Source organism: Lissotriton helveticus, chromosome 7 (genome assembly GCF_964261635.1).
Source record: "Lissotriton helveticus chromosome 7, aLisHel1.1, whole genome shotgun sequence".
Lineage (NCBI taxonomy): Eukaryota > Metazoa > Chordata > Amphibia > Caudata > Salamandridae > Lissotriton > Lissotriton helveticus.
This window is the reverse complement of record NC_136068.1, coordinates 1,096,958,408-1,096,978,264: the sequence shown is the minus strand read 5'-3', so window position 1 is coordinate 1,096,978,264 and position 19,857 is coordinate 1,096,958,408. Positions and strand designations below refer to the sequence as shown.

The 19,857-nt window shown below is 45.2% G+C and overlaps 1 protein-coding gene across 1 annotated transcript in view; it reads left to right on the top strand.

Moving 5' to 3' along the window:
* Positions 1-19,857, top strand: part of FAAP100 (FA core complex associated protein 100) — a 308,450-nt gene that overhangs the window by 102,364 nt on the left and 186,229 nt on the right. The window lies entirely within an intron of this gene.

The window sequence follows — 19,857 nt, the reverse complement described above, 5'->3', positions numbered from 1 at the left end:
TAGCTTCAGTTCTGGGATGAATTGAGTTACTATAGAGAATTTTAATGTAGTTAGCTGACCTCTTGGCAGGGAGAAGGGATAGAGGGGGCATTCAACGTTATGACTTAACAGCAAGGCCATGGTTTTCATTTGGCTGTGTTTAGCTGTATTTCTAGATGTGGGTCATGTTCAATAAATGGTATATCAGTGGTGAAGCAGTTAGACTGCGGTTAATTACTTACCTTTCTATAGCCCAACCACAAAGTAGGGGGCATAAATGATAGGTTACATGTATATGGGGGTGCATCACAAAAGAATCTCTTTTTCATTGATGGCGTATCTCTGGGGTGGTTTTGAAGGGAGTGGTGCCACGGAGCCGCGGAATGGCGTTAGCAGAGACGAGGGCCTGGTGATCACTGCAGTACAGTGGCAGCATCCTTCCCAGCCGTTTAAAGGCTCAAGAAGCAAGGTCTCCTGCTTACTCTAGCTTACATTTCAGAAATATTGATTGGGCTTACACTTTAACATTACCGTTTGGAATGCATGACGTTTTGCATCCTTTTTCACTTTTTTGTATATAGCACCCCTTTCTAGCACGAAATTGATAGCAACATAGTGAATACAGAAGGGATCATTTCTAGTCTTGATGAAGAAGCTTTTATGCTTCGAAACATGGGTACTTGATTAGGAGTACCAGCACATAACACGCAGGACTACTCTGCACCACCTTTTTAACAACACCAACCTCCCCGACCTATTAAAGTTTCTTATGTCTACGAGGTCAGGTGTTTTTTATAACTCACTTCTCGCATCCACCCCTGAGCCTTCCTATCACTTGCTCTACATCACACATAGTACTGCATTTTCAGTGCTCCTGCGTAGTCGCTGGTCAAAGCACGTCCCGCCCTGCAGCGGGGCAGGAAGACCCCTATGATGAAGCATGACACCAAGGGCCCTTTTGGTGTGTGAGGGGAATTTAAGCAAACACTGTGTGCATCCTACCATGATATGAAACACATTCCTTTGAACCCCTGGACGGTGGATCTTTTTGGTTTTGTATGAATTTTTGAGGACGTATCCACCTCCTGTGCACACGAAGGGCACTCCCTAATCTTGTTTTTTGTAGCGACATTGTAATTTTTGACAGACATTTTTTCATATTCTGTTGCTCAAATTATATTACATCTAGCCTCACTGTCTGACACAAATGTAGTAGTGTGGTGGCCAACTTTGAGGCCAATTGATGCTGTTTTCTTTATTTTCTGTCAGTCCAGTACATTGTTTTCTTTCATGTTCTTCTCCCAGATGTCCGATTTGTTTTTCTTCCCTTAAGTTCGATTGCTAATTTATACTGGAAAAAAATCAGAATCACCCTTTTTATCCAATTTTTGCATTTAACTGCTTATCAGGTTTCTGTTATGTCGTTCTTATAAGTTATTTAAAGTCTCCTCTCTATCTCCTAACATTTGATTTGAATACATTAGCAAAATTATTTTGGTTATTGTATTTTTAAAATTGTTGGCCCATTGCTAGGCATGCTCTTACATGTGGGAATAACAGTTCACGTCTGTAACATGCTTTGCCTGATTTCTTATTTTTTCACATTGTTATTTTTTACTGACATTTTACTGAAGTGTTCTAATATTTGAGATGGCCATCTTCCATGCCCCTTGCTTGAGATCCGCTCTGGCTTCTGATGGCCACTTATACAGTTTTTGACATTTCTAGTGGTTCTTTTAGCATTTTCTCTAAATGCTGTTGAATGGCAACCCATCTATAATACATAGGAATATTGCTTACTTGTTGAATTTATAAAATTCACAGTGTGACTCATATTCTAAGCTTGGTTTTTGAATCAACCTGTGTTTTATCGGATCCTTAACATGATGTATAAAATGTATACCTTTCAAAATCAATGTTTTATTGTGGGTTAAAGCATTCATTTTAATATGTATGCATGCTTTGCTACGTTTGGATTTGTTCTTTTCGAAATGCTATTAACAATTCTTCCACTTCATTTCCCACACAACAAATCTCGTTTATTCATACCTGTCATTTTTACATGGTGCTTTTAAATATTGTTTATAGCTATGCCCCTTTTTTCCCGTCTTGCTCCAACTGTCTGGGAATCTAACACATGAAAACTTTACTTGAAATAGTTTCTTCATCAGAGCTTCCTATTAATTCCATGTTTGTTGGTAATTTTACTGAATCTGAATTGTTTTCTGCTGTTGTAATTATTTTAGCTAGTTGTTTGTTTTATGTAGTTATCTTGATTTCTGGTTATGTTTTATGTAGTTATCTTGATTTCTGGTTATCTCTGTGCTTCATTTCTTTCTTGAAAGGTTGTACAGTCTTCTCTTCTACTTTTATTATTCTTGTTTTTTTATAAGCTTTATTTTTATTTAAATACGCGAGTACCTTTTCTCTGTATAGATGGACATGGAAGACTGAGGAAATCTGCCTTAAATGCACCTCACCTAAAAAAATTACTCGAACAGTACATCTTTTTATCCTCGATATTCCGCGTGGTGGTGGAATCTCATGTAAATTTAGTTATGTTAAATTATCAAAAATCTCGCCAATTTTGCAGACTTAATTAAAATTTTGCCCAGGCCTACTTATCTGCTGATCTTTGGTAGTCAGACCTTGGCCTACCCACTGCTCGCAGAATGTTCGCTTCCACATTACCAACTACATCACATCAGAACTCAATCAGCATATGTGTTGTCCTTCTCAACACCCTTCATTTAATGGCATCTTTGGTGCCGCTTTTAGTGTTTCTGACCGTTCGGTTGCTGTCTTTAGGTGCTCAACATGGTCCTTGCCCTCTACGATTGTTGTCACCTCCATCCATGTTATTATGACATAGTGATTCCAGTTCTGGGACTTTATTTGAGGGTCACAAGTCTTCTGGGACATTCCATGAAAGCAATGGAATTGCCACACTTGAAAACAATGGTTTTGAGCGAAAAAGTCCAGGAATTGAATGATGGTTGTGTATAGCATTTCATATTGTTGTATAGCATTATACATTGGTATTGCACAGTGTAGGGCTTGGGGCATGACGAATAACCTTTATGATGTCATTTCAGAACATTGATAAGACAAGGTTCTCTGACAGTTGGCGGAGAGAAGGAGGCATTGGTAGAGTGGGATGAAGAGTTGTAATATCATGCCAAGTCACTACAAAAAACATACTTCCAACTGAGACCTGTGTAAGGAGTTACTTCAATGGTCTCCCAACAAACATCGAGCTTGGGGCAACCATATTGCTCCCTATCTCCCAGTCAGTCCCCCGTCTTATCCTTGGCCAGTGTGATTTCCTTTGTTAGTGTTCTCTGTCCTTCTCTATTTTCCTCTCATGCCTCCGCTTCATACTCTTGTCTCAAGGTGCCTCCCGCAGTCATGCAGTGGCTGGCCTTGTTATCTCTTATGCTTGACACATCAAACAAAGATTGAAGCTGTATCCCCCCCCTCCTTTTACCACCCCATCCTCACTCGTCAATTCCGCTGTCGACATTTCCTCCTAACGTTGCTGCTCCTTCTCTGTCCACCAGAAACATTGACGTCTCTTTTGACTCGAAATAGAGCCAATGTCCCTTTTATCTACATCAGTCAGAGTGAGATACCAACGATTAAACATTTAGAAAAATCTGCCCTACCTGCTCTTCCATGCTGCTAAATTGCTCATGAAGTCATTAGTCATAAGGAAACCTAACTGATGAAATAGGGTTCATATTATTCTTCCAACATATTCTTTCTCTGCCATTACCATAGTTATCTACTTTACTTATGTGCCCTTCAGCCTTCCTCTTTATCTGCCCTCCTTCCCCTTCAGCATCAGGTTGGCTGTCTTCCTGCCAGAGCTCAGTACGAGCTTCTCATTTTGACATTCAGTTCTCTTGATGCCCTAGCTGCTCTGACATGTCTGAAGCTCTCTTCGGTGACTTGCCCTACTGAACTCTGTATTCTGTTAGGAGCCCGGTTCTACTGTTTCCAACTCCTATATGTCTTTCTTTTGTGGCTTCCATCTACACTGCTCCACTGGAACGCTCTCCAGCTTGACCTCTGGTGCATTTCCTCTCTACCACGCTGCAAAACTACTCTCAAGGTGCTCCGTACAGGTGGGACACAGTTACATTTCCGCTGTTTAATCACGGTGATACATTCCCGCCTCCAAATCTGCTCGCGAACATTTATAGCGCACACAGGTGTAACACATCACATTAGTGTAATGCCTCGCCTTTTATCTTCATTCATTATCCTCATGAGGAAAATTGAATTTTGCCTTGTCATGTGTGCCTACGTGTTCCCCATCCTATGTTATATGTGCATGATCGATATGCATATATCCCCTTATGATCGATTAAAGACGCAATTATAGTTGTGTCCAACGTTAGTATGTCAGTTATCCGGTCCCCGTGAAAGCAACGTGAATTAGGCTTCTAGGCCTATGTTGCCAACGTTTTACATTATGCCCGTTAGACTTATCGAATTGTCCCCGTTTCTAGGCCTTACAGGGCCCGGACACCAGATTCAAGCTCCAGTCTCCTGAAACCACTCCGAGGAGCGATACAGCCCCTCCCGCATCCCTGACCCTTCGCTTACTTCTTGCCGCGCAGCGCGGTGCCCGGCCTGGCTCTGCCTGCCTGTCTGCCAAGAATATGTTATGCCTACAGTTATCAGTTCAGCTCTCCGTCTTCACATTCCTAAGCTAACGAACCGCATAAACATCTTCAGCTATAGTCTAGTCTTTCTGTCTCCATGCAAGTGAATTTCTGTATTAATATCCATAGAAGATTCATAGCACACGTAATACATGAAGAATATATGCATGCACCAGCCTTAGTGTCAAGTAGCCTTTGCTCTGATGACTTTTAGATTCTATCAACATGTTCTCTAAACACCAGATACCAGATATGCTATAGGTACATGTCGTCCTGACATCTTAGACTTTAGTCTCCTCTTCTAGTGCAGAAGTCAGAGCCCCAGCGCACCACTGGGTAAAGGTTCCAGCTGCCCAGGTAGCCCCCTCCATGTATCCACCCATTTATGACACTTCTGTGACGTCTTCATCACATGTCTACGTACACGCCTTCTTTGTACGCCCATTTGTTCTTATCTTACGTTTGTCACTTGTTACGCCTACTGTATTCAATGCAATTGTTATGTTTTCCTATATATACTATGTATTGTTAATGAGACGTTGCAGCTGCCATTCCATGCCATTCTATTTCAGGCTGTTCCGATCCTGCCCCTTCCCTTATGCCTGATTAAAGCCTGTTCGACTCAGATACCCCGGATCCTGCCTCTTATTTATTGAGCTATCTGTTTTATTTTATGCATAGAAAAATAGTACCGGTAATTAATTATTTATTTACCACATAATGGCGCCCGAATAGGGACGAGCCCCTTCCCCACGCGCCGGCGATGTAACGCAGGCCCCCTGACCCTTCTACAGCCGTGACGGAACTCTACCGTGCACGTGCAGATATTTCTGCTTCATCAAGTCTCCCTCAGGCCCACGGAGGAGACGGAGACTGCGGTCCGGCATCCAGACGAGGCGGTGAGGAATGCGGTTCGTCCCGACCAGAGCCCAAGCCGAGAGAGCAAGGTCCGAGGTATCCGGAGGCCCACCTGTTTCTGAAGCCCGAAGTTCGAAGCGCATGCGTAGTAACCAGACGTCGTAGCAGTCCAGTCCAGTCCGAGGCCTTCAAGTTTTGCTTCCCGGTGAGTACCGTTGCTGGGGGAGTATCTAGACGGGGTCATTAGTTTGTCTCCGGTCCGATGGGTTTGGGTACACAGATCCAGTCCGACGTGTCCATCTAGGTGGATACGGTATGACGTGTCTCTTTATGAGACCGGTATGTTCTGTACTGTTTTAGCAGTGCATCCAGTAATTCTAGTAAGTCCGTTTCTCGAGAAATTCAAGTGTTATGTTTTTCAGTGTATTAGGTAGTATTCTGTTCGAACTGTTATTAATGTATTTCTACGTCGTGGTATGAGTGATTTGTTTGCCATTTCATTACTGTGTTCATTGTGTATTGTGTTTAATTCAAGTACGACTCAAATATGCCTCTGTTTTCAAAGTTACGTCAGATAAAAACCAGAAAAGGGTTACTCGAAGAAGCAGTTCCTGTCCCTCCTAGGGACAGTCCTGGACACTTTATGTATCACAAGCATGGCTTAGATGCCATATTATATCTAGACTTATGGGTGGATTATACAAAGAATCTTGAAGAGAAATATAGATGGCCTGTATCAGGTACATGGGATGCCGAGTGCATCATGCGAGTAGAAGAAGCATTATGGAAAAAGAAAGCCAGACAGTCCCAGAAAGATGCCATAGAGTTATGGCGCAAAGAATCTCAGAAGAACCGAAAAAGAATTTAGAAAAGCAGAATTAAGTAGAGAATCCTCAGAAAAAACCCAAGAAAGGGAACTTCTAGAAGAAGGTGAACGAGTTAGAGCAGAACAATCAGACAGACAGAGAAATGCCCTAATTAAAGGTATGTACCCTCTTCTTGCCGAGGGCTTGCCGAAGGCAACCCCGGAAGTATCCTGTAATTTACCGCCACCATTGGTCCCGACTAAACTGCGTCATAAACCGACTGCAGCTGAAATTTTCCTTTCGTCCTATTTAGACGACACTGTCCCAGAATATGCTAATACAGATCCTACTAAGCCAGTCCAAGTTCAAGTCCAGCCTCCTGTTAATGTAATTCCTGTGCCTCCAGTCGTTGGTCCTGTCCATGCGCCAGTCCCCCAGGATCAACCCACATTACGTACTCCTACTGTACCAGTCACGTTACCAGCACCAGCACATTCAGTATTAATTGACGATTCCAGTTCAGGAGGAGCAGGGGGAGGTACTCCTATCAACCCGCCTCAAACAAAACGCCTGACGCTGAGAGACGCAGCGTTACAGCACACGCCAAAAGTAACTACGTACGCAGACCTCAAGCAGCTGGTCTCGTAGAGAGACATAATCAGACCCTGAAAATCCGCATTGCCAAGGTATGCGCAGAGAAAGGTGTAGATTGGATGGTAGCACTGCCAGTCGCCCTTTTTTACATGAGAATGGTCGCTCACTCCCGTTCAGGTCTCTCACCTTTCGAGGTAGTTTTCGGTCGTCCCCCAAACATGTGGGGTACACCTAGACCACGTACAATTACTGATGTTGACAGTAATATGCTGACAGATTACCTGGCTTCCTTGATGTCTGCACTACTCTCTTGTCGTTCACAGGTTGCCGCTGCTTTTCCAGACAACACTCAAGTGAAACCGCACGAGGTCATACCAGGCGACCTCGTTCTGATTAGGAACTTTGATCGTTCAAGTCCGCTGGAGCCCCGCTGGAAAGAACCAAAGCTCGTTCTGATGACAACAAGGACTGCGATCAAGGTGGAGGGCCGTAAAGGCTGGTTGCATTCCAGTCACGTTAAACGATTCCATGGACTCCGTCCAAAGACTTTTTTCAAGGACTGCCCCGTTCTCAAGGACTGCCCAGATACTGACTCTAAACTTCCCCTGTTAGAGAAAACTCCACAGCAGGAGTATAAAGAAAAATTAAGGTCTAGTAAGTCAGCCAGTTTAATTGTCTAAGTCCCTCTCGGGTGAAACGGTTAGACAGGTTCCTGACATGTATGAGATAGACCCCCATAGTGAGAGAGTTAGTCGAAACTCTAAGAGAACACGTTATCGGAAAAATCTTCGAAGTCGATGCATTGTTACTCTATTAATTATGTTATTCCTGAGTCTTATGGTTACATGCATAAGTTATGCCTTACGTCTATGTTTTCCTCCTACTGTTTCACATGTAAATTTTTCCTCTAATGTTACCGTAGAGCACACATTTAGTGAACTGCCTCCTCACGGGTTATCCTATCGTCTTGCCATGCGCAATAATACTTTTATCCGAATGTTACACTATTCACACCAGACTAGCAATGCCACTAATTTTTGGGTGTGTGGTCGACTCCCCCCTTTCCAGACACCGAAGGGAGTTCTGCCACTCTTTCCCTATCCGTTTTCACACAATGGTTCGTGTGGAGCATGGTCCACGTTAACGTCATCCTCAAACGATATGTCCCTTCTGAATAGAACATGTTTTCCAGACAAGGAAGGTCTTTCCCATAGAACAGGGTGAGATCTAGAAAATGAAGTATATGATCTAGGTAATTATTCCTCAAATTTCATGGTTTTGAATGTTCAGTCCGAGACTACTCCAGATTTGCCTGCTATTACAGTCCTACCAGTGAAAGGCGAATTATGTGTCAGAAAGAATGGTTCAGTACATCTAGGACGCAGTGATTGTACTACTGTGGTCGAGTATAGTGACAGTGGGAAATCTATTTTCAAAGCCTCACGTCATTCTTATTTTGTGTGTGGTCAGACCGCATATGTACGTCTGCCTCTCGATTGGGATGGAACATGTTACATTGCCTTCCTACTGCCACCAGTTTTTCTAGCCCCATCCGATTATCACAGAAATACACATCTAGTACACATCAGACATAGAAGGGAGATCGAGTCCCCCATTGTCGATCAAACTGAAACTGCCTTAGAACAGTATCAAGACTTCAATAAAGGTTTCTTTTTCTTCATAGGTCCTGTCCAGAATAGTAAGCTAATACGTAGGCTAACCAGAACCCTTGAAGCAGTAGTGAATGAGACTACTTCCGCTCTAGGTAACTTAACCGAAGAACAATCTGCTATGAGATTTGTCGTGCTTCAAAATCGTCTCGTTCTTGACGTCATACTGGCCGATAGGGGCGGAGCTTGTAGAGTCATCGGATCTAGTTGCTGCATTTTCATTCCTAATAACGCACCGTCTGTATATTCAGCTATAACCAGACTTCATAAAATAGCCCATCAGTTACACCAGAATCCAGGCACCTGGACATGGTCCGGTTGGCTCTGGAGTATAATATCTGCCTGGGGATGGAAAGTATTGTCATTCCTGGGTATAGTAGTAATGATCATATTCAGTTGTTGCCTATGTTTACAATGTGGCCCTGCGATTTGCGGCTTGTGCGCTACCTCTTGTATTCCTAGTCCTAAGTCCCGTTCCAAGAAGATTCGAGACGAGCAAATGATGCTCTATGAACAGATAGATGGTATCATGACTATTGATGTTTCCTGAAGGAAACGTAGGGCACAAGGAGGGAATGAGGAAAATTGAATTTTGCCTTGTCATGTGTGCCTACGTGTTCCCCATCCTATGTTATATGTGCATGATCGATATGCATATATCCCCTTATGATCGATTAAAGACGCAATTATAGTTGTGTCCAACGTTAGTATGTCAGTTATCCGGTCCCCGTGAAAGCAACGTGAATTAGGCTTCTAGGCCTATGTTGCCAACGTTTTACATTATGCCCGTTAGACTTATCGAATTGTCCCCGTTTCTAGGCCTTACAGGGCCTGGACACCAGATTCAAGCTCCAGTCTCCTGAAACCACTCCGAGGAGCGATGCAGCCCCTCCCGCATCCCTGACCCTTTGCTTACTTCTTGCCGCGCAGCGCGGTGCCCGGCCTGGCTCTGCCTGCCTGTCTGCCAAGAATATGTTATGCCTACAGTTATCAGTTCAGCTCTCCGTCTTCACATTCCTAAGCTAACGAACCGCATAAACATCTTCAGCTATAGTCTAGTCTTTCTGTCTCCATGCAAGTGAATTTCTGTATTAATATCCATAGAAGATTCATAGCACACGCAATACATGAAGAATATATGCATGCACCAGCCTTAGTGTCAAGTAGCCTTTGCTCTGATGACTTTTAGATTCTATCAACATGTTCTCTAAACACCAGATACCAGATATGCTATAGGTACATGTCGTCCTGACATCTTAGACTTTAGTCTCCTCTTCTAGTGCAGAAGTCAGAGCCCCAGCTCTCCCTAGTTATACGTCATGGCCCGTTTGCGCGCACCACTAGGTTAAAGGTTCCAGCTGCCCAGGTAGCCCCCTCCATGTATCCACCCATTTATGACACTTCTGTGACGTCTTCATCACATGTCTACGTACACGCCTTCTTTGTACGCCCATTTGTTCTTATCTTACGTTTGTCACTTGTTACGCCTACTGTATTCAATGCAATTGTAATGTTTTCCTATATATACTATGTATTGTTAATGAGACGTTGCAGCTGCCATTCCATGCCATTCTATTTCAGGCTGTTCTGATCCTGCCCCTTCCCTTATGCCTGATTAAAGCCTGTTCGACTCAGATACCCCGGATCCTGCCTCTTATTTATTGAGCTATCTGTTTTATTTTATGCATAGAAAAATAGTACCGGTAATTAATTATTTATTTACCACACTCAATACCCTTCTATTTTATGTCACAGAGAGGTCTATCCTTGTGTATTGTGTGATTTATAGAGTGTAGTGTTATGTGCAGAAACTCTATTGTCCTACAATAAATAAACCTTTGAAGAATAAAAAGCTCAGTCAGTACTGTTGAGGATCTATCAGATGACATGACTTCAAATGTATGCAGGGTTGAGGCGCTCAGTCGAACCCATAGGAACGTTGTCTAGCGTAACACAAAGAGAAAGTTCTAAACACAGGTTTTGGTAATGCATCGGTTTCGCCTATTTGATTAATAAAGAGCTGCTTTCATCAATCATCATCTGGTAAAAGGAATGAGCTCCCTGACAGATAACATGGGAGTGGAGAGAATGTGGCCCAGCAGCCAGAGCTGCTGACTCGTGATCTAGGGATCGAGTCTCGGTGGCGCCAGGCAACATCCTGTGATTCTATGCAATTCATCTCTCCAGGTGATAAATTGTTATATAACTATGTTGCAAGAGTAAAAGGCAAAACTTTATAAAGATATAGTTCTACCAAAGCGGATCTTAACAGTATTTCAGGGTGGGAAACTGATAGAAGAAGCACACAAGGAACAAGCATTGGTAAATGCAGAAAAATATGCCACAGCCAATAGAAAAGGAGGAGAGGTAAGTGGCACGCACAGGAACTAATAAGATGCCAGTAAAGAGAGGAGGCAGATGTAATTCCCTTTTGAGCTTGTATTAAAAACAATAGATTTCTCAAGCACAGTGCAAACGCTGTGCAGGCGAAACCTAAAGAAGAATTACTTATCTAAATCAAGTTCTCAGGAATAGAAGTGAGACCTGCAACTTGTCCCACTGAAGGCTGGGTCTTATGGTTTTTACATATTTAAATATAATGGCTTTTTGTTTAATCCAGAGTCGTTCATTGTTCTTCAAACTAAAGATTATTGCATTTCCAATGCAACAAATGGTTTGTGGCTGGTTCACTGCCTTCAAAGCAGAATACTAAAAAGGTTCTTGTAAGAAGTGGGGTTACCAAATCTCCAGGGGGGTAGCACGGACCCAAGCGGGCAGGCCAAACTTCGGAGGACATGTGAAGCACTCACGCAGTACCCACTGACGACACACCAGGCACACCACAAAAGAGGCATGACACCAGCTTGAGTTGGAAAATTATTAAGTTCTCTATTGACTCCAACCTGCAAGGGTAAACATAACATAGGCCGTAATCACAACAAGGCGCTAGCGAGCGACTGGGCAGTATAAACCCAGGGGGGATTATTTACAAGGTAATTGGGAACAAGGCTGAAAAGGTAAATAAGTCCAAATTGTCCAGCTGAAATATAAAAAAGGTTAGCACTTGGCGTGTAACATCAGCGACATCCATATGAGGGAAGACAACACTAGGCGTGGTAGCCCATTATACATACAATCAAACATTAGGGGTAATAACCCAAAATAGCTGGCATTGGCATCAATAACGTATGAACCCGACAGGAACACCTGTAATAAAGCAGCAGGCTTGCTCATTAGCATGGGATACAACCAGGGACCTGGAATGACACGTCAGGCCAGCATAGGGGCAGGACAGCTGCAGTAAAAGGGCACATCCAGGTTTTACTCCACCCTCAACCTGTGGGAATAAACCCCTTGCGCGCTGGCGGTTTTCCCGCTGTGCGCTGACTTTTGCGGAAACCCGCGTTACATGACGAGCTCAGCTCGTCATGAGCGCACGACAGGCGTAACTCATGACGAGCTCAGCTCGTCATGAGCGTAGAAGGCGTCAAACACTAGGCAGAACTTGTAATGCGTAAACCAGTTGGCATCCAACTTTAGGCACAAACTCATTGGACACGGGGCCTCAACAGCATATCTGGAATCAACCGGTACTGGATAACTTCTCAGCCTGGGACATGCCTGAAAGCATGAGGGCATCAGCATTAGATATCGGTCTCATCACCTCAGGCCAGGGAGATGACCATCTCATCAGATAAGTAGGCACCTTGTATTCAATAAAACCTTAGGCATACACATTACGGTGTGACGTTAGGCATTTAACCATGAGCATATCAACACTGGTGCATTATTCCTGAGCAATACCATGGGCATCCAACACATTGTGCACCTAACCACTGCGTACCTTAGGCTCACTTAGGCAGGTAAATAACATCCGCAGGGGCCCCACAATCCTCATGGGTATAACGGCCGGGAATCAGCATAAGATCAACCAACCGGCGCAAAACCTCAGTATACATTGGCATCAGTAACAGTAGTAACAGGTCACAACCATTCATGGGCAGGGATAATCAAACATTTCCTCTAACCCGGTCACTGTGCAGGAATAAATATTTCCTTAGGGTAAGCCCAAATCTCTCATCAGGTAAATCGCACTCCTCTAGAGGAGCAGTAGACCCACAACAGATGGTCGCTCAGTACTTAGGACGGGCTCTTGCCCAGTTCTGTGTAACTCCAAGGCCAACCGTGCCAGTCCCGGTGTCCAAAAGAAGAGGGGGGGGGGGCGAGCACCGACCCTGTGCCCAGACTCAGCAGTCTCGGGCGCTACAGCGTTCCACGGGGCATACAGCGCTTCATGGGATCACAGCGCTGGGGTGGAGCAGGCAAGTCCCACGCAGCACAGCGCTCAGGACAGCGCTTGGGAGGCAGATCACAGCGCGATTGAAAGGCCAGCAGCGCTTCACTTCTCTAGCGCTTCGAAGCTATAGCGCTTAACAGGCAGCTCCTCACAGCACAGCTCCTTGGGGGTACAATCCTCCCCATACAGCGCTTAGCAGATACAGCGCTTCCAGATTATAGCGCTGGGCAGGCAATCAGCAGGGCAGTCTTGGTCACAGCACTCTGGGGACACAAGCAGTCTTCTGCAGGCCAGCGCTTCCGAGGGCACAGTTCTAGGCTGGATAGCGCTTCCAGGCACACAACGCTTCTTCTAGGCACAGCGCTTCCAGGCACACAGCGCTTCTTCTCAGCACAGCGCTCCCCAATAGCAGTTCCCACGGAAATACAGCGCTGTAGGATTCTGCAGTGTAGCGCTCCCAGATTATAGCTCCTGGGGGACACAATCCTTTAGCTTTAGCGCTTAGCAGGCATCACTCACGAGGCACAGTAGTTTCCAGGGGCACCCAGCGCAAGGGGGGGCGGACAGTCCCAGCAGCGAACCCCAGGGTAACACTCCTCACCTCCTGGGTGGTGGGGTCCAAGAGGCTCCTTCCCTTCTCTGCGCTTCTTTGCGCAGCGCTTGTGTGGCGCAAGGTCCCGGCCGCTTCAGGGACCTAGGGGGGCCCTCCTTCTTCAGGGGCCCTGGGGACAGAGCAGCAGGCACTACTGGGCCAGGTCAGCAGGTAGTGGGGGCATCATCAAAGCAGGGTGGTAGGCTTTCACCATCCCCACTGCAGCGTGGCCCTCCTCCTACACAGCAGCCTGAACTCCTGCAGTGGGGCTCCACTAGCCCTAGGGACAGTAGGGGGGTTCTGGATGGGTGCAGGGCCCAGCACACAGGCCCAAGTGGCGGTATCCCCTGCAGCAGGTCCCCTCACAGTCATGTCCCAGCTCTGTCTCTGCACATCACATCTCTACTGCTCTCCCTATACCAGAAAGGCTGGAAGCTTCTAGCAGGTCCTCCAAATGCTGGGATTGCTGGGTACCAGACAAATAGACCGCTAACCCACCTCAGATAGGCAAACTAGTTCTAACTGGCTCAGGGGGAGGAGTAGAGCACCCTGGGTGCCAGGCTTTCCCTCCAAATGCAGGGGTGGCTGGGTACCTAACAACTAGAGTGCTAACCTCCTGCAGTCAGGTGGCACAATGCATAGCCTTGGCAGCCATTTTAAATGCAAAACACAAATGCAGCATTTCACCAGGGTACATGTTTACAATGGGGGAAATTGACAAGTGCTCACACCATTGCATGACATTACATATTAACAAGGTGTCTCACACCACACATGGCCTATACAGTATCAGTACAAAGCTTTATTTCTATATAATGATATCTTAAAAGCACATGACAATTAAAATACAATTCATATTATTAAAAACACTCAATAAATAGTTAAAAAGACAGTTTAAAACAGTATTAAACAATTTACAGCTTTGAGTTTAAGAGAAATAGGGAACCAAGAATTGCCTAGAAGAGGATTCGTCACATAGCTTTACATCTGATCACCCACGCCCAACTAAGGAATTTGGCTACCCCGCACGCCAGTACTGTGTTAGGGTCAGATTGTAAAATTCTTAATGCTGGGGCATAGCCTCTGGTCTCAAGAAGGCGACAGACAGGTTTTAGCCATTTGGATCTAGGCTTATTATAGGCACTGCAGACAAAGAAGACATGTGGGATAGTTTCCAATTCAGTGCTGCAGTGCGGACAGGTGGCAGGCGTCTGGTGGGGGGGTTTCCATTTAGAGGTGCGTTCACGGACTGGTAGGGATCCTATTCTAAACTTTACATATAATGCCCTATCTTTGGGTTTTCTAATAAAATCCATGTAGGGTTCAAGTGAGGGTACAGTTTTGTACAGTCGAAACTCATCGGTGAGTCTACCCAAGTTGTCCGCTTTAGATTCCTGGGCGTCCACCCACCTCCAATAAGCCCGCTTGACTTCTAGTTTGGACAATGAAGCACCGGACTCCCATGCCACCCAAAGACCAATGGCCAACAGAAGTTCCTTTATTTTAGAAAGCCAGGCTATTTTATGTGACCCCTGCAAGCTCATGATTTCTTTGAGGCTGTCTGCGTAGCTCTCTAGCTCTGGTGTACGCCACAGGCGGCCCAATAAAGAAGCGGACGCAGAATTATAAGATCTTTGATAGATCTGCGTCCAAGATCGTATTGAATGGGCTTGCTGGGGGAACTCCTGGGGATGGACAACAGCTCCTTGTAGAATTGATTTTCAGCCATTACTAGCAGATCAACATTACTAAAGCCCCAGAGCTCTGCCCCGTACAGTGCACTGCCTACTGCTTTTGCTGAATAGATCTCTAAGGCAGGGGCTATAGGTCTTGAAACTGAGGATCTATGCTCCCTCCTTATGGCGCCCACGACCCGTTTGTGGTTTAGGGCCATTTTTTCGATGTGGGCCTATACAGGTTTATTACCATGGGGGAGACATTTCAAATTAGGGGGGGCAAAAAGCGAAAAAGTTTTGGGGAAAAGGGCCAAGTCCAACAGTTCTCATTGCACATCATTTTGCAGAGAATGCGAGATCCCAGAGGCATTCCCTCTGGGTGTGGCCGCTTCGTCTTTCAATAAAAGGTTTCCCATCATTGCAGCTTTTCTTTGTGCGTAGATTTGAAACACGTTTTCAGTAGGCACTTGATCCACTGGTCTTAACAGCTTGTCCACCACGCCTTATGATTCAGTTTAGCAGTGTTCACGTGTGAGATCTTTCCTGAAAGGATAATAAAACAGCAACACGTCAAGGGTTAAAGGGTATATGGTGCAGCCCTGGGCTTGCTAAAACTCTCTTGTTATTGATGGAGAGGTGTTTCACTTTACTTTGCCCTGACTCCTCAGTTTTTGAAGCTGCCCTCTCAACAAGTGAACATTTCAATTCCCAATGCGCTGCTCATGCACCCCCTCCCGTGAGGGGATCCGGCTTCTATTTTCAAAGTACCAGTTTAGGCTTGATGGGCAGAAATTAAAGTTAAACATGGAAGACCAGATACACAGGTCCATCTTGACTACTCATACTACAATACAATATGTTATAGTAAATTGGCTTCTTTTCATGGCTGATATCGCAAAAAGTGACAGTCATTAAATGACATGTTGTGATATTTGGTGCCAGCTGTAATCTGTTACCATAAAATGTCTGCGAGGTGCCAGATTAGTTGTGGAAGGAAATGCTTACCCGAATATAAAACTGAAGTCCAATTCCATAGATCCCTATATTAGCTAGTACCCCTGGGTGGTTTTCAATGATCAGATGCGATTCTTTCTAGAGGAAGGGTTGAGACCTCCGGTCTAGACATACCTGGTGCGTCCAACGCATGGCCAGCGAGTCTGCCTTGCTGACTTCACACAAACGTTCCCTGCAGTGTAGCCCTGTGACTGATAATTACCCCACTTGATGGGCAGTCAAGAAAGCCTTTTACCAAAGGTGAAAATTAGCACAACTTGAACCTCCTGCACACTCTGAAGGGATTGAATTCTTCAATACAAGTAAGGAAAATATCACACACTTTGGGCTGATACACGCAAAAGTAGTGAACCTGCACCTGTACAAATATTTGTACGAACAGGTGCAATGAACTACTTTTTGAATAAACAAATCTTTCCTGAACAGCTGTACCGGCACAGATGTATTTCCATGCGGAATTCTGGGAAAGTCAAGAGACTTTTTTGGACATTAGCATTTTCCATAGGGAAATCATACGCATTCAGTACCATTCCAATCCTGGAAAAACTGTACTTGTTTTTCCCCAAAGGGATGTTTTTTTCCATGGAGAACCCTTTCTCCTAGACCTTACTAAGTTTGGGGGGTTTTGTTGTGCTTCCCACCATAGAAGTGGATTTACTTCTGTCTTTGAGAGGAGCACATTCCTGAGTATTACTAGGTTGGGAAAGAGTTCGAGAGGAGCCTGTGAATGCTCATAAACTCATTTGTTTGTGGGCATTCCCAAATTCACACATCAAATGCTGACTTGATCTGCCCATTGCCCAACTTTTGTATGGGGCTTAGTACCGCCTAATTGTACTTAGTCATGGTGTACAATTCGGCAATATTAAAAGCATTTATACCAACTAGGAATCATTTTGTGACTTTGCCAATCAGGCCTATTACATGTAGTACAGCGTGACATACGTATGCAGGTGTTTGCATATAATTATATTGATAATGGGCACAATGAATTCAAAATGGCCATTGGTACTACCATACTCAATTATACTCATTTTATCAAACAATGAAGAGTAAATATTTGAGTTAGGCCCGCAATTACTCAGTTCAAGTGACATGTTTTATTTTTTTGTACCCAAACATACATATACACTAAACTTATGAGCTAAAGCTGCAATGCACATGTTTACTTGTGGGGTCTCTAAGGACCAGTTTTCTCCCTTTGTTCTTGTTTATAAATCACCTCATTTCCCATCACCCTTCAGCACCGGAAGTGACTCCCTGGGTAACCCATCATCCACCTGCACAAGAAGTGACATCCCTGAATTTCCTATCGCCCATTTGGACAGAAAATGACATTATTGACTTGTTGCCAAAACCGTCTTTAGAAGAAGAAGCCCAGCAAGAGGGCTTCATTTCCCATCACCCATCATCACAGGAAATGATATCACGGCACCCTGCACTCCTCTCCCTTCCAGTACCTACTTAAAGGCAGCTGCAACTCGGACCCACAGCTGACACTCTGAAGGTGCACTAAAACCAAGCTCATCCATTCCTGTACCACGTCCTGCGCCAGGAATGTTGATCTGATCACCACCAAGCGATATTCCGCAGCACTCCTTAAGTTGCTAGACCCCAGATGCCATTCCCCCAAATGTTTCCATGCCTCACACCATGGTAAGAACGTTCACTTGCACCCATTGCTGGTTCTCAGGCAGCCACCCACTCACACCCCCCATACACAAATACTAACAATGTCCTATCACACGCCACACAAGGACCAACAATGCCTACACCCCACCATACCATACATCACAACAAACCCGCACATCAACACCCACTCGCATGCTGCTTCTCAACACATAACTCAGCAAACACGCAACCGAATATGGGACCTGCTGAGCAGCGACGCACCCAATATCCCCTTCATCACAGAGACCTGGCCCAACCCCTCATCGGCTCCAGACATCACCAACGCAATCCCAGCGGGCTACAAGATCGTTCGACAGGACCGCCTTCAAAAGCCAAGTGGAGGACTCACTATCATCTGCAAGGAATCCATCAATTGCACAGCATCCACAGAGAACGCCACCCCATTCCTGGAATTGCCTGCACTTCAAGCTGCAAATCTACGAAAACGTCACCCTGAACAGAACCGTTTCCTACCGACCACCCGGACCACAAGTCACCTTTAACAACCTCATCATCAACTTTGTCGCTCTGCTTACCATCGACTCCAGAGTCTACAATCTCCTCGATGATCTCAACGTTCACCTGGAAGATCGAAACGACCCCTGCCCCACAGCACTCTCGAAAGCTTGAGTAACATTGGACACACCCAGCTTGTCTCAGAACCAACTCACACTGGACCTCATTTCCACCACTCATCCACTTGCAAATCAACACACCTCATGTCAACACCCCTACCAGGTTCAGTATTTCAAGCCGCAACTGGGGCAAAATCACAGAAGCTCTACAGACTGGCCTCGCACCAACTGCATGGATCAACCTAGCCCCACTGACGACCTTGTGAAGGACATTAACAGCTTCAACAACTGGATCAAGAACTGTGCGTACTCCCTCGCACCCATCAAACCCAACAAGCATAGTAGATCAAACAAGCCAGCTGGTACACAGAATACATCGGAGATACCAAACAACACTGTGAATAGCTAGAAAGGAAATGGAGAGTCAGCCCCAAACCATATACAGAGCTACCTACAAGGCTGCACTCAGACGCTTATAACCAGCAAATCAGAGACACCGAGAAAAGAAGTGCTAGTGGACCGCAGCGAAGAAGCACCCACAGCTGCAAGGAATCCTTTTTGATCGTTAAAGTTTTCACCTTACCCTTAACCACTGCCGACAACATCGCTGCTTCCCAACAACTCTGCAGCCACCTATCCAACTACTTCCACAGCATAATCACAACAATCTACAGGAACTTCGCACATCAACCCAACACCAGAGAACTCCTTTCTAACCTACCCACCACCAACCATGGTGGCCATCTGACTGAATGGAAAACCCTCACCAGAAACAACACAGAGGCAGTCATGCGGACCATCCATTCAGGAGCCCTAATGGACCCATGCCTCCGCCATGTCTACAACCTGTGAACATCACCAATCAGCACCATTCTGATCCACATCATCATCACCTTCATAAAATCCGCCACTTTCCTGTATGAATGGAAACTTTCAGAAATCAACGCACTCCTCAAGAAGCCCCCCGCCGACCTGAATCAATCTAGCAACTTCCGACCCATCTCCCTGTGCCCCTATCCAGCCAAAGTGATCAGAAGCCCATCATCAAGCAATTCACAATCCACCTTGAACTTCACCTTCTTCTAGACAACACTCAATCACGATTCAGAAAGAAACACAGCACCGAAACAGAACTCATCGCGGCCACCAACGGCATTCAAATCATACTGGACTGATGAGAAAAGTAAGCCTTATCCTGCTTGCCTTCTGCATGGTATTTCGAGACTGTCTCTCACAACACCCCCATCAGAAGACTTTTAAGAGATTAGCATACAAGGATTCGCTTTGAAATTGATCCGTTCCTTCCTCACAGGAAGAACCCAAAGGGCCAGGGTGCGATCCTTCAAATCAGAGATCATCACACTGATATGCCGAGTCCCACAGGGATCATCCCTCAGCTCAACCCTTTTCTACATATACATGACATTGCTCGCCAACATCATCTGATCACAAGAC